This window comes from Artibeus jamaicensis, unplaced genomic scaffold, assembly GCF_021234435.1.
Source record: "Artibeus jamaicensis isolate MK-2021 breed Jamaican fruit bat unplaced genomic scaffold, CSHL_Jam_final scaffold_614, whole genome shotgun sequence".
Lineage (NCBI taxonomy): Eukaryota > Metazoa > Chordata > Mammalia > Chiroptera > Phyllostomidae > Artibeus > Artibeus jamaicensis.
In genome coordinates this window covers 3,532,339-3,543,782 of record NW_026522050.1, presented here as the reverse complement: position 1 = coordinate 3,543,782, position 11,444 = coordinate 3,532,339, and the positions used below count along the sequence as shown (strand labels likewise).

Here is an 11,444-nt window from a genome sequence, read left to right as displayed (position 1 = left end):
CTCCCTGTTCTCCAGATAAGTTGCAACACCCAGAGATAATTAACTAATAAAAAAAGGTCAAACGGTCCAATTAGTTGACTGTTGAGATTCTGGAGAAGGAAAAAGGGAGGCTAGAAAGGCTGAGCTGGGTTAGAAGGCTGGTAGAAGTTTAACCAAGTTATGTGTTTGTGTTGCTTTTTGGCTAGAAGGTGAAGAAAAGTATGCAACAGCGTACGCCTGGCCAGAGTGACTGAGGGCTTTTTAGGTAATGAACACAGCTTCGGTGATTCAGCTCTATATCACAGAGTTATTCACCCTCCTAAGGCTTATAAAACCAGAGACTCCAAGAGCACCCTTGGTGTTGCCCATAATTTTGAGAATTGCAATAAGGAAGTCACTTTAGAATTATCAGGATCAGCGGACCAGGGTGATAACATCGCTGGTTACAACCAGGGGAGAAGCAGGAACTCTGCGTACTCAAGGAGAACAGGTAATGCTACCCTGACATAAAATGAGACAAACATTCCCTGTTTGGGCTGAGGAGGAGCCTGCTCCCCAGCCCCGTCTACAGGTCAGCCTGACCTACAGGGCACACTCCTGGTGTATTCCCAGCAGAGGAAGAATGTGGGCAGCTGCAAGGTACAGCTGGTTCCGTGCTTCCAGAAGAGACCCCGGGTGGCTCAGTGGGTTGGCTGTCGTCCTGCAAAGGTCGCCAGTTTGATTCCTGGTCAGGGCACATGCCTGCGTTGCTGGCTCTGTGCTCTGCCCCCATCAGCGCTCCTGCAGAAGGCAGAAGGCAACCAAACAATGTTTCTCCCTCACATCATTGTTTCCCTCCCTTTCTTTCTCCCTCCCTTCTCCTCTCTCTAAAATAAAATTTAAATTAAAAAATTTATTTTAAAAAAGAAGAGACCCCCTAGGGTAGAACCTGGGCAGCTGCCTGCAAGGTGGAACTGAGCCTTGTTGCATCACCTGATTTCTTTCTAGAACCCTCTCTTGCTTCCTTCTGTTTATATGCTAAAACTCTCTTTTTCTGGGAAAAAGTCTAGGTGGTTATTTTTCATTTTCAGAAACCCTCAGGGAGCAAAATGAGCCTGTAAGGCCTAGTAGGGGAACAAACCAGCTGCTGCACCAGCTCCCTCGGGCTGGACCACTCCTGCAGGGGCTCAGAGAGCGCCTGGCGCTCTGCTTCTTGGTTTGGTAGATGTCAGTGAGGTGTCGGCACAGGCCAACGCTCCAGTGAGCCTCTGCTCACCCAGCTCATCGTCCTCCTCCAGGCCGGCCCGACTCCCTACATTCTCTGCTCGACCCAGCCCAGAGGCCCAGGGTCATTCTGGATTCCGTCCTCCTCTTTCGCCCTCCTTTCCCTTCTCATCGTCCCAGCTCCCCTACCACCTAATCAATCACCGAGTCCTCTCAGTCTCATCTTCCACAGCCTCCAGGGTACAAGGTCGGTAATGGATGACTCCGGGTGGCATCATCCTATCCTCTCTACTTGTGTGCGAGTCTGAATGTTTCTAAAGCAGAAAGTGCAATTTCACAAAAGAGAGATCAAGTTGCTCGAGTGGGTCCCTCTGCCCGGATGGCTCCTTTGCCATCCCTCCGCCTCCTGGCGGTGCCCTGCTGAGCTCTGAGTCTCCACCTGCTCCATCCCCCCCCCCCTTGCCTGACAGAGGTTCTTCCCTCACTGCTGAGTGGAGGTGGCGGCAGGGTTTCCTCTCGCCAGACAATAGTTTCAATTGCTTTTAATTGAAGGAGTTACCAGACATGAGACATGGATGGGCAGTCTGCCAGGCGTGCTTTTTACCCCGGCACTGGGGGATCGTGCCCGGGTTCTAGGCCTCGCACAGCCACCAGTCAGGCAGGAGGACAGGTCCCGTGAGGAAGAAATGCACAAAAACAGCCCCAGCCAGCCCTTGGCCAGTGCTTCCACTTTCCAAGAGATTTGAAGATGTTATCATCTCCTTTGGATCTCAAAACAGACCCATGGGGAAGGGAGGGCACATTTTAAAGTTACTTCAGCCAGTGCTTGGCGAGATCCAAAGTGAGCCCCTGCCCCGACCCCCTCCCCTGAGGAAGACTAACACAGGTCCGGTTCCAGCAATTTACCGGCCCCGCCTCAGCTGACTCACTTGTCTGAAACGCGGTCAAGGGCCGAAGCCAAGGGAGAAGAGGAGAAGCTTTGTAGGAAGAAAAGCAGACACATATGTCAACTTATTAAGACGTATTTTTAAAGGCATGTGTTTTTAACCATGGAAAAAACACAGGGTGAGGGCTGATCAGCCACAGGAAAGGGCTGATTCTTTGGAAAGACCAACCTGACGTGTGCAGAGGTGAACTGATATGCCCAAAGTGATTCTAATAATAGCAGGGAGAGTAAACGGTCATAATAGCAGCAGAAAATGCTTATTCTGCAACAGGAGCAGCAAAAAGGGCTTTCCTCATGGAACCCCTACCATGACCCTGTGACAGGAGTGTGTCCTGTGTAAATGGCTGTGTCCTTTGTGTAGATGAGGAAACAGGAATGGGTCACCGCTCTGATGGACTCCTTGGCCCCTGGCCCTGTGACCACTGCACGGGACGTCCCCCAGCTGAGCCATATCCTTTCCCAGTTACAGTTGGAGCTGGGAAAACACTCTGATTCCTGCACAGGAGTCTTTTCCATTATGCATTCCCACCATCCTCTCAAATGGTTGCAGGGGCCTTTCCCAGCCCTCGGGGAGTGTGACCAGCAAATCCCACCTGCGGGAAACTCTGCAGGTCTACCACAGAGAAACTGGAGGGAAGGGAAAGCTCCAGGGGAGATCCAGACAGGAGGGAGGCCTAAAAGATGCACCCAGTTAAACACAAACAAGACTAAATAAACCAGAGTGTCTGGTGTGCACGCCCGGGGGGGTACAACTAGAAAAAGCTCAAGTGTGTAATTCCTGTGGAAGTCAGGGGTCACTACTGTTTGGGGGAGGGAGCGGCTTGAATGGGGTGGGAGGGGTGGACCCAGAAGGGACTTCGGGGAAGAGCTCTACTCTTAGATCTGGGTAGTGGCTACAAAGGTGTTCACCTTACAGGAACTTATGAAAGCCATACATTTGTTTTGCATGATTTTCTCTAACTGTGCTGTATTTTATTTTTAAATTCATTTTATTTTGGGGTGTGTACTTTTGTTTTATTTGACAAAAAATGATTTTAAGAAGCCCTGGCTAGTGTAGCTCAGTGGATTGAGTGGTGGGCCTGCGAACCAAATGACTGTGGTTCGATTCCCAGTCAGGGCACAGGCCTGGATTGCAGGCCAGTTCCCAGCAGGAGATGCAAAAGAGGCAACCATACATTGATATTTCTCTCCCTCTCTCCTTCCCTTTCCCCCTAAAGATGAGTGAATGAAATGTAAAAAATGATTTTAAGAATTTACCCAAGGCCAGTCCAGTTCCACCACACTAAGGCCACCCCTTCCAGTGTTGCTTGCCCGTCCTGTCTTTGACCCCATCATGATCCACTCAGAAGCCTCCCATGAGACAAACCAAGGCCCAGGTAGATTCATTCTAACACAAAGCGTGTGCACAGGCAGGCCTGTGTGTGTGTGCGGGCACGCGACCCAATCACACGTGTTCCCCCTCTCTCACTTCTCAGATTATAATTTACGAGTTATGACTCTCCTTTCAAGTTCAAGTCCATGGATCTTGGTGGCCACTTTCAATCTTTAGTGCCTGCAGTTGAGGAAATCCACCCTTAGTCTTAACTGTACAGAAGGTGCTCACCCCCCTAATTTGCTTACTGACTGATCTTCCTTACATGACTTGGAGAGAACTTCTCTCTCTCTTGCTTGTGTCGACTTTGTTACCTGATTCTTCTGTAAGCCTGGTGTTCTTACCATAGATGTGCCCCTTTTCTATCTCCCGTGGCTCTTTGCCTTTCTTTATCCTTACTCTTTGCTTCACATAAATTTTTGCTCCTTCTTATAAATTTGTGCCCTCTGCATTTGGAAAGAAAGTGGGGGAAAAATCGTTAAAAGGCAGCAAAGAAAAATGGCAATAGAGAGACCTCCTACTGTCTCTGTCCGGGCCACACAGGCCCTCCACTGGCCCAGTGCAGGAAGGTCAATGGTCCCTGCCCTCTGCCCACAAACAGGCACAGGTGGGAGCAGAGGCGGTATCCCGTTGCCTTCTGTCATCCCGTGTACACTGTGGAGCATTTACAGAGTCTCTTCTCTTCAACAGGTGAGAAGAGCCTTGCTGCAAAGGAGCACAAAGCTCCTCAGTGAAGCCTGGGCAGGAAAGATAAAGTGGAAAAACCCACAGTCAAAAAAGGAAAGAAAAGCAGAGGTGTGGCCTTAGAGAAAGGCAAATAAGTGCCTGTTATCCAATAACACAGCCGCTGGCTCTCACCTAAGTACTAAGGGGTTCTCTCTTCCTTTGGTGCCCAAAAAGGACAGAGTACAATCTTCTTTGCCCAGAAGCAGTGAGGTCATTGCTTTTCCCTTGAGCCTGCTGTTTCTCCTGCTTTCTTGTGGGCTGTTTTTCCCCCTTGACTTTTCTCTTCCACCCTCCCTCCCTCCTTTGTGTGGGAAGGCCCTGGTGCACACCACCAGACTTGGGTGTGCACCAACAGATGGAGCACAGGAGGAAGTGAGAGCAAAGCCGGTTAGTTCCGCCATCTTGGCAGTTCCCCTCCGAGCACTCGGTCATTTTGACAATGCTACAAGGACCAGTCAGAGCACAAGGCTTGCAGACCTTTTCCACAGTTGTCAAGCTCAGGGGGGACTGAGGTGATAGGAGCTCGAGACTGGGTTCGATGGACTGCAGATGGGTGTGGACAGGACGAAAATTATGTCCCAGGCTGTATCACCTCAGGGCTTTTACAGGTGGCAAAGTCCCCTGGATCCCTCAAATACCCCTGTCACTGCTTTGTGACCTCTGTCTGAGCAGTGAGCCTACCATTGTTCTCCACTGTTCAGTCAGTGTGTGTGGGAGGAGAAAACTTCCCTCTGTTTTCAAGGTTCTGCTGGCTGGTCTAATAATCAAATAGTCAGGAGAGAGGTTGGCACAAGAAAATAAACAAATTGAACATGAACATATGTTTGGGAACCCTGCTTACATGAGAGTTAGAGACTCTACCTGCCCAAGAGGTGCAGAGATAGAAAGGGGAATTGAGACATGTAAGACATCCTCAGCCAGGGATGAGATAATGCATCTTGGGGGCTTCAAAGGGTCATTGCAGGATGGTGAAAAGAACAGAGGTGAGTTCGTCTTGCCCTGTAAATAGGTCAAAAGAAATTATCTGGTAATCTCTCACTATGGGCAAGGTCCTTAATTCAAGTTGTTTGAGGTAGTTAAAGGGAGGGGTAGAAGTTTCTCTTGAGCCTAAAGCTAAAATACCTTTAGGTCAAAGTAATCTGCATACCACACACAGAATACATCTTGGGATGACTTATTCTGAACCTCCTCAAATGCCTACTTGCTGAGTGCCTGCCCTTAACACTCTACAAGCTGCTGTGGGCGACACCAAGAAGTAGAACAATACATTCCTTCCCCTGGCTCTCAGGTGGTGAAATATGACGAACACGTGGGAGGTAAGCACATCCTGGTTTATGTGCCTAATTCAGCATCCAAGTAAGCACACGATTAATGCATGCCAACAAAGTTCAAAAGAATCAGGGGCGTGTGTTATTGTCCCAGGGCTGCCATTTTTTTGTCCTGGGGCTGTCGTAGCAAATACCACAAACTGGGTCCCTTCCAACAACAGGAACATGTTGTCTCACAGTTCTGGAGGCCATAAATCTGAAATCGAGGTGTTGGCAGAGCCCAGCTGCTAAGGCTCCACATGGGAGGATCCTTCTTTGCTTCTCCCAGATTCTGGTGGCTGCAGGCGTTCCTTGGTTTGCGGCAGCACACTCCAGTTTCTGCCTCTGTCTTCATGTGTGCCTGTGTGTTCTCCAGTTCTGTGTTCTTATTTGGGATGATATCATCTCAAAATCCTTAACTTAATTATATTGTAAAGGCTGTTTTTCCAAATAAGGTCACAATCCCAGGTTCTGGCACCGACACGTCTTTTGAGGAGGGCAGCTTTCAACTCACTGCCAGTGAGGTTCCTGAGGTTTCAGAAATGCACTTTAATTTTTCATTCATTCACTCAGGCATTCTTGTTCTCCACCTACCGTGTGTCAGGCATCGTTCCAGGTGCTGGGAATACAGCAGTGCAATCTCTGCTCTTTGTGGAGTTTCCGTTCTAGGCGTGATAGGGTGACTAAAGAGCTAAAGATTTTACCTCTAGTTAGAGCGGATGGGCTTAAGCGATTGATGCATGTGGAAAGTTCTTTTTCCAGGAACAGGAAGGAATACATGACTTGTGTGACTCAAGAGGTCAACAAGCAACTCAACCTTTGTGTCCCAGAGGGTCTGAGGCATTGTGTTTCAGGGAGGGAACATCCAGTGATGAAGATAAAGAATTGTTGAGCCCTGACTGGTGTGGCTCAGTGTGCTAAGCATCATCCCATGAACTGAAAGGTCACTGGTTCACTTCCTGGTCTGGGCACATGCCTGGGTTGCAGACCAGGTCCCTGGTTGCGGGTGTGCAAGAGGCAACCAATGGATGTTTCCCTTGCACATTGATGTTCTCTTTCTCTCCTTCTCCCTCCCTTCCTCTTTCTCTAAAAATAAATAACATCTGTTTAAAAATTGCTGGTCAGTAGATAAATAATAGGAAAAATCACTGTTGGACTGCAACTCTTATCTGATTAACCTTTTCCCCAAACTCCTTACCTACTGTTTCCTTCTTCTTATGAAAAGGTTGGCTTGAGATGAGACATTAAGATGACTTTTAGGCTACATAACCCACTGTCTTCTCAGATTGCTGGTATCTGAATAAAGTAGCCATTAAGATTCATTCAATCCTTGTCTCTACTTATTGGTTCTGGTAGTGACAGGCAGCATGAACACTGACTTTCCTGATTTCAGGGGGAGGAGATAGACAATACTCTATTAGGCAAATAAACAAGAATGATAAAGGCTATAAGGAAAATGCAACAGGGGCATGCGATGGAGTGACACCTTTCTGCAGAGGTGAAATGAGGCCATGGTCTGAATGGCAGGAAGGAGCCAGCACGCAGGGGCCTCGCAGAGGAAACAGCAAGAGCAAAGTAGGTGGGAACAAGCTTAGCATGTTCAAGGAGCAGCAAGATGGTTCGACTGGCTGGATCATGGACAGCAAGTAAGAAAGTAGTAGGAGATGAGGCTGAAGAAGTGGATTGAAGTGGGCCTAGGGTCCAGATAGGAAGCGTGGCTTGTATCCCAAGAGCCAGAAGAAGCCATTAAATTTCAAACAATGCTTTTGACATGAGCTAACTTATCATCTGTCTTCTGAGAGAGAAATGCAGAAGGGGAAGGGCCCGTCAAAGAGAGGAGTCAGGAGTGAGGAGGTTACTGCTGAGGTCATCAAAGGGGACAATGGTGGCTTGGAACAGGGTGTGGCTGTGGAGATGATTTCAGAAGTCTTCTGCAGGAAGAGATGACGAGACTTCCTGACAGATTGATCGAGTGAGGTTAAGTAAAGGAGAGACTCAAGAATGGATCTTAGGTTTTAGAAGCAAGCAGCTGAGTTTCTTCCTTTAAAAAAATTGTGATGAAATTCACATAAACTTACCATTGAAACCATTGTTAGGTGTACAATTTGGTTGCATTCAGTACACTCATAATATCGTGCGACCGTCACCACTGCCCACTTCTGGAAGGTTTCTGGGTTTGTGTTTTGTGTGTCACGCTGTGGGACTGGCCCTCAGATTCCGTGGAAAGTAGAAAGCACTGGGGCTGTCTTGGCAGTTTGCACTGCTGCACAGAAAGCCCACCTCTGACAGGGGACCCCGATACCTCCGATTCTTTCCCACGGGCTTCCTGGCATGGGGAACGTGACAGCATGTTGCCTTTTTTCTTTTGATTTTGCCTAGCAAAGCCTAGGAAAAGTCCTGAGCACAGTGCTAATGAAGAACTTCCCTTTGACCTTGATTAGGACGCAGGCCCTGATACCCTATACTTCCTGACTCCTCTGGGCACAGGAACAGGAGGGTTCTGAGTGGAGCAGGGATTACAGTCCTTTTGACATTAACCTGAAGCTTTGCTCCCACTGGTCCACAGGGAGAAATCAGTTACAGAAAGGTCGACTGAAGGACTGCAGGCCAGAGTGTTCTGATATCTCCAACTGAAACCCTGGGGGAGGTGGGAAGGGACTGCAGAGCCCAGCAGACCAGGAGGGAAGACTGGGAGCTGAGGGGCGGAGGTGGCCTGGTTTGCAAAGAGACCTTGGCCTTTAACAGCTGGCTTTAGAGAAGGTCTCTAATGACTTGAAACAACAACAGCAGCAAAGGCCACCTAGGAGGAACTCATGTTGCGTAATGCTAAACATGTCGTATTAAAATATGGTGGTAGAACTAGAAACTCAAAAAGAGGGTTGGAATAAAAATTGAGGGCAACTCCCAGAAAGTAGAGACAAGGACAAAAGAGCCTTGGGAGTTTTGGGGAAAAAAAAAAATTCTGGTCCTTTTCCCAAAATTGAACTCTTAATCTTTGGGGGTGGAGCTGAGACATCTGGATTAAAAAGACCAAGTCCTCCAGGTGGCTCTAACATGCAGCCAGGATTGAGGAAGTCTCTGCTAAGGTTAAACCAAGAGTAGTGCATCATCAGCTACACTGACTATTGGTCGTGTTCTGTAAAGTGATGGTAACTAAGGTCCTTCCAGTAAGAGAGTTCCTGCTTCACATCTTTGAAAACACAGGGTATCATTACGCCAATTAAGTGATAATGAAACCCCTGCTCAGAGCTTTGGATGACTGGGGGACGTGCCTACAACTCAAGTAGTGGGGTTCCTCCCCACCATCTCTGACCTCCTGCCTCTCCATTTACATGCATTACTTCTGTCGAATGTGCTTCACTCCCTCGTATCACTGGACAAGGACACTGGCAATGTTTATGGGTCTGTACACCCCAACTGGCTCCTATATGGACTCTAAGCTCACCCTTAGCTTAAAGAGAGAGATTCACCATTCACTTGACTTCTCCTAAAATTCCAGGATCCACCGCTCTCATAAGCCCAGGCTTTCAAAATATACAGAAACACCAAATGAAAGGAGCCTGAATATTGACCAATGAGTTAGTCCTCAAATGTCAATTGACCACCGGGAATTTGTCAGGTTTATAAAGATGTATGTGTTCTTACCTATGCGCTAAAAAGCAGGTAAGATGTTCTAAGAGTTTCAGAAGTATAAGGCAGGGTTTCTGCTTATTGGAGATACTGAGATTAATGTCAGTGAGGCAAGGCTTATACAACTCAGTTGTCAATTATCATTAGAGACTTTTAAGTGGTAATTTTAAAGAAGTGATTCATTTGGGTTAGCCCCTCAGCTGGAGGTGGGGCATTTTAACAGGAGTAGAAAAGGTTCTAAGATTATACTTCAGAATCTTGGAATGTGTGAATCTTTATTTCAAGGGGCCCTCAATGAATAACCTCACATGGAGCAGCTTTCTCATCCTCACTGGCCACAGGAGGAAGCAGACAAAAAACTAACCAGTTCAGTTCACGGGTAGACGAGTTGAATGTCAAACCGAAGTGCTGAACCAAGTTAAAACTGCGCTGGGAACAAATGGGGAGGGGCAAGAGTTCTAGTCTTCCACTTTAAAACAACATCGTGTCCCTTTATAACTGCATTTCAAATGGTGCGTTTGATAATTACAGGTAAGTACTGCAGCCCCCTCCCTCGCTCTCTCTGCGGAACGCTCCCCTTGAACTGCCGGTCTCTAAATGGCCATGGACGGGAAGTGTCACTGCAGTTGGTTCTGCCTAAAAGACCTAACCAGGACATCACCAAAATACAAGGTCCAATCGAAAGAATACAAAAGAGTGTTCAACTTTGCTGGGGATCAAAGAAATGTATACTAGACACAAGCTACTCTTCGTATCTGTTCAACTAATAAGGACCTTGCAGCATGACGATGGCTCCATCGGCACCGTAACGGCAAATTCACACTCTCATAGATTCCCAGTGGGTAACAGCAGCTACAACAAAAGCCTTCTTGTCCTCGCACCCTAGGGTGTACTGAACTGCAGTGGGCCCCCCGCAAGAAGGAAGTTCGTAGCCAGTGGAAGTGAGACTCATGGCGTGGTGACATGTACACACACAAGGGTGACCAGAGAACACAAGGCTGTTCGGACACCATGCGGGCACCTGCTTCTAGACAATGGCACAGGAAGGGTCAGCAACATGAAGAAACAAGGTGGTGGTTTAGTCAGGTGCCGAGGGCCTGCCAATCAACTTCTACCTCTGTTTGCCCCCAAGTTTCTGTAATGAGGAAGTATTATTTTAGTATTTCCTTTTAGTTTCTATTTTATATTAAAAAGTGCTTGAATTATGTAAAAGACTAGTGGTCAAACGTCTCATCCCTTACTTAAGGGGATGAGAGTCTAAGTTGCAGGGACAGTAGAACTGTCCATGATGGACTCCCGAAGGATTCTAGAACATTCCTAATTGCCTTACAGCCTACCCTCGTGAACTTATCTTTGGGGAAAACTATATTAAGCTATCGGAGGTTTAATAGCAAAAAGAGCTAAAAAGTTGTTTAGGATTAGATTGTATAATCCTAAATGACTCTTCTTCTTCTTTCAACATCTTCCCCGTTTGGGGCATAATTTCAAGTTCAGGAGAGAGGCTGTGGCAAGAACCTCTCTACATTTCCAGCAGCCATGGTTTCCTGCTTCTCTGTAGGTTAGGAGCACACAGTGCCAGGGCTCTGGGTTGCCCTGAATGCCCCTGCTATCCAGGAAGAGTGCTAGATTGATTTTTACCTGACTAACAGAAGAGAGAGTATTATAAGAGACAGCAAAATGCAACAGCATCAATCAAACAGAACACAGGTACAGCCTCATGACCAAAAATATCATAGGACTCATACCCTATGTTGTATCGACCCAGTAAATCCCACCAAGGGCTAAGGTGGGGTGTTTGCCTTTTTTTTTTTAAGTGTCTTTTCTCAGACAACATGATGTAAGACACAGCTAAAGTGAAGTGCGCGAATTGCGGTGACAAACTTGTGGTTCTTTAAAACCGGAATACTGTTTTAAAAGAAGTCGCAGCATATCCGAATGGATAACGCCAAGAACCATATGGTGTCCTGTTAAAACTAGATGGGAGTAGGCTCTTTGCCAAAAAGCCACTGAGTAAACGAAAGCAGGGACTCTGGTTTCTCGGTTTCTCTTTTGGGATCCTTACCCTCTTCCTTCAGCATTTGCTCCTGGGCCCACACAGCTGCAGTCCCCAACCATCCGCCTCTGACTTAGCTTCCACCTCCCAGGTTCAGCGGGTTTGTGTCCACAGAGGGTAACATTCTCTACACCTTCCCCATCCCTTTCTACTTCCACTGCATTTTGGGCCTGAAGAGTGCTTGATCGTACAGGGACAGGAGTTACAAATGTTCTCCTAGGAAGTGCC

General features: G+C 47.5%; 1 protein-coding gene across 1 annotated transcript in view; it reads left to right on the top strand.

Annotated features, from left to right (window-relative positions):
• Positions 1–229: 229 nt before the first annotated feature.
• INCENP (inner centromere protein) overlaps positions 230–11,444 on the top strand; it is a 43,538-nt gene continuing 32,323 nt past the window's right edge. Inside the window, exon 1 of the mRNA XM_053659165.1 lies at positions 230–469. The gene's annotated coding sequence lies outside the window, so the exon portion shown is untranslated. The remainder of the gene's footprint in view (positions 470–11,444) is intronic.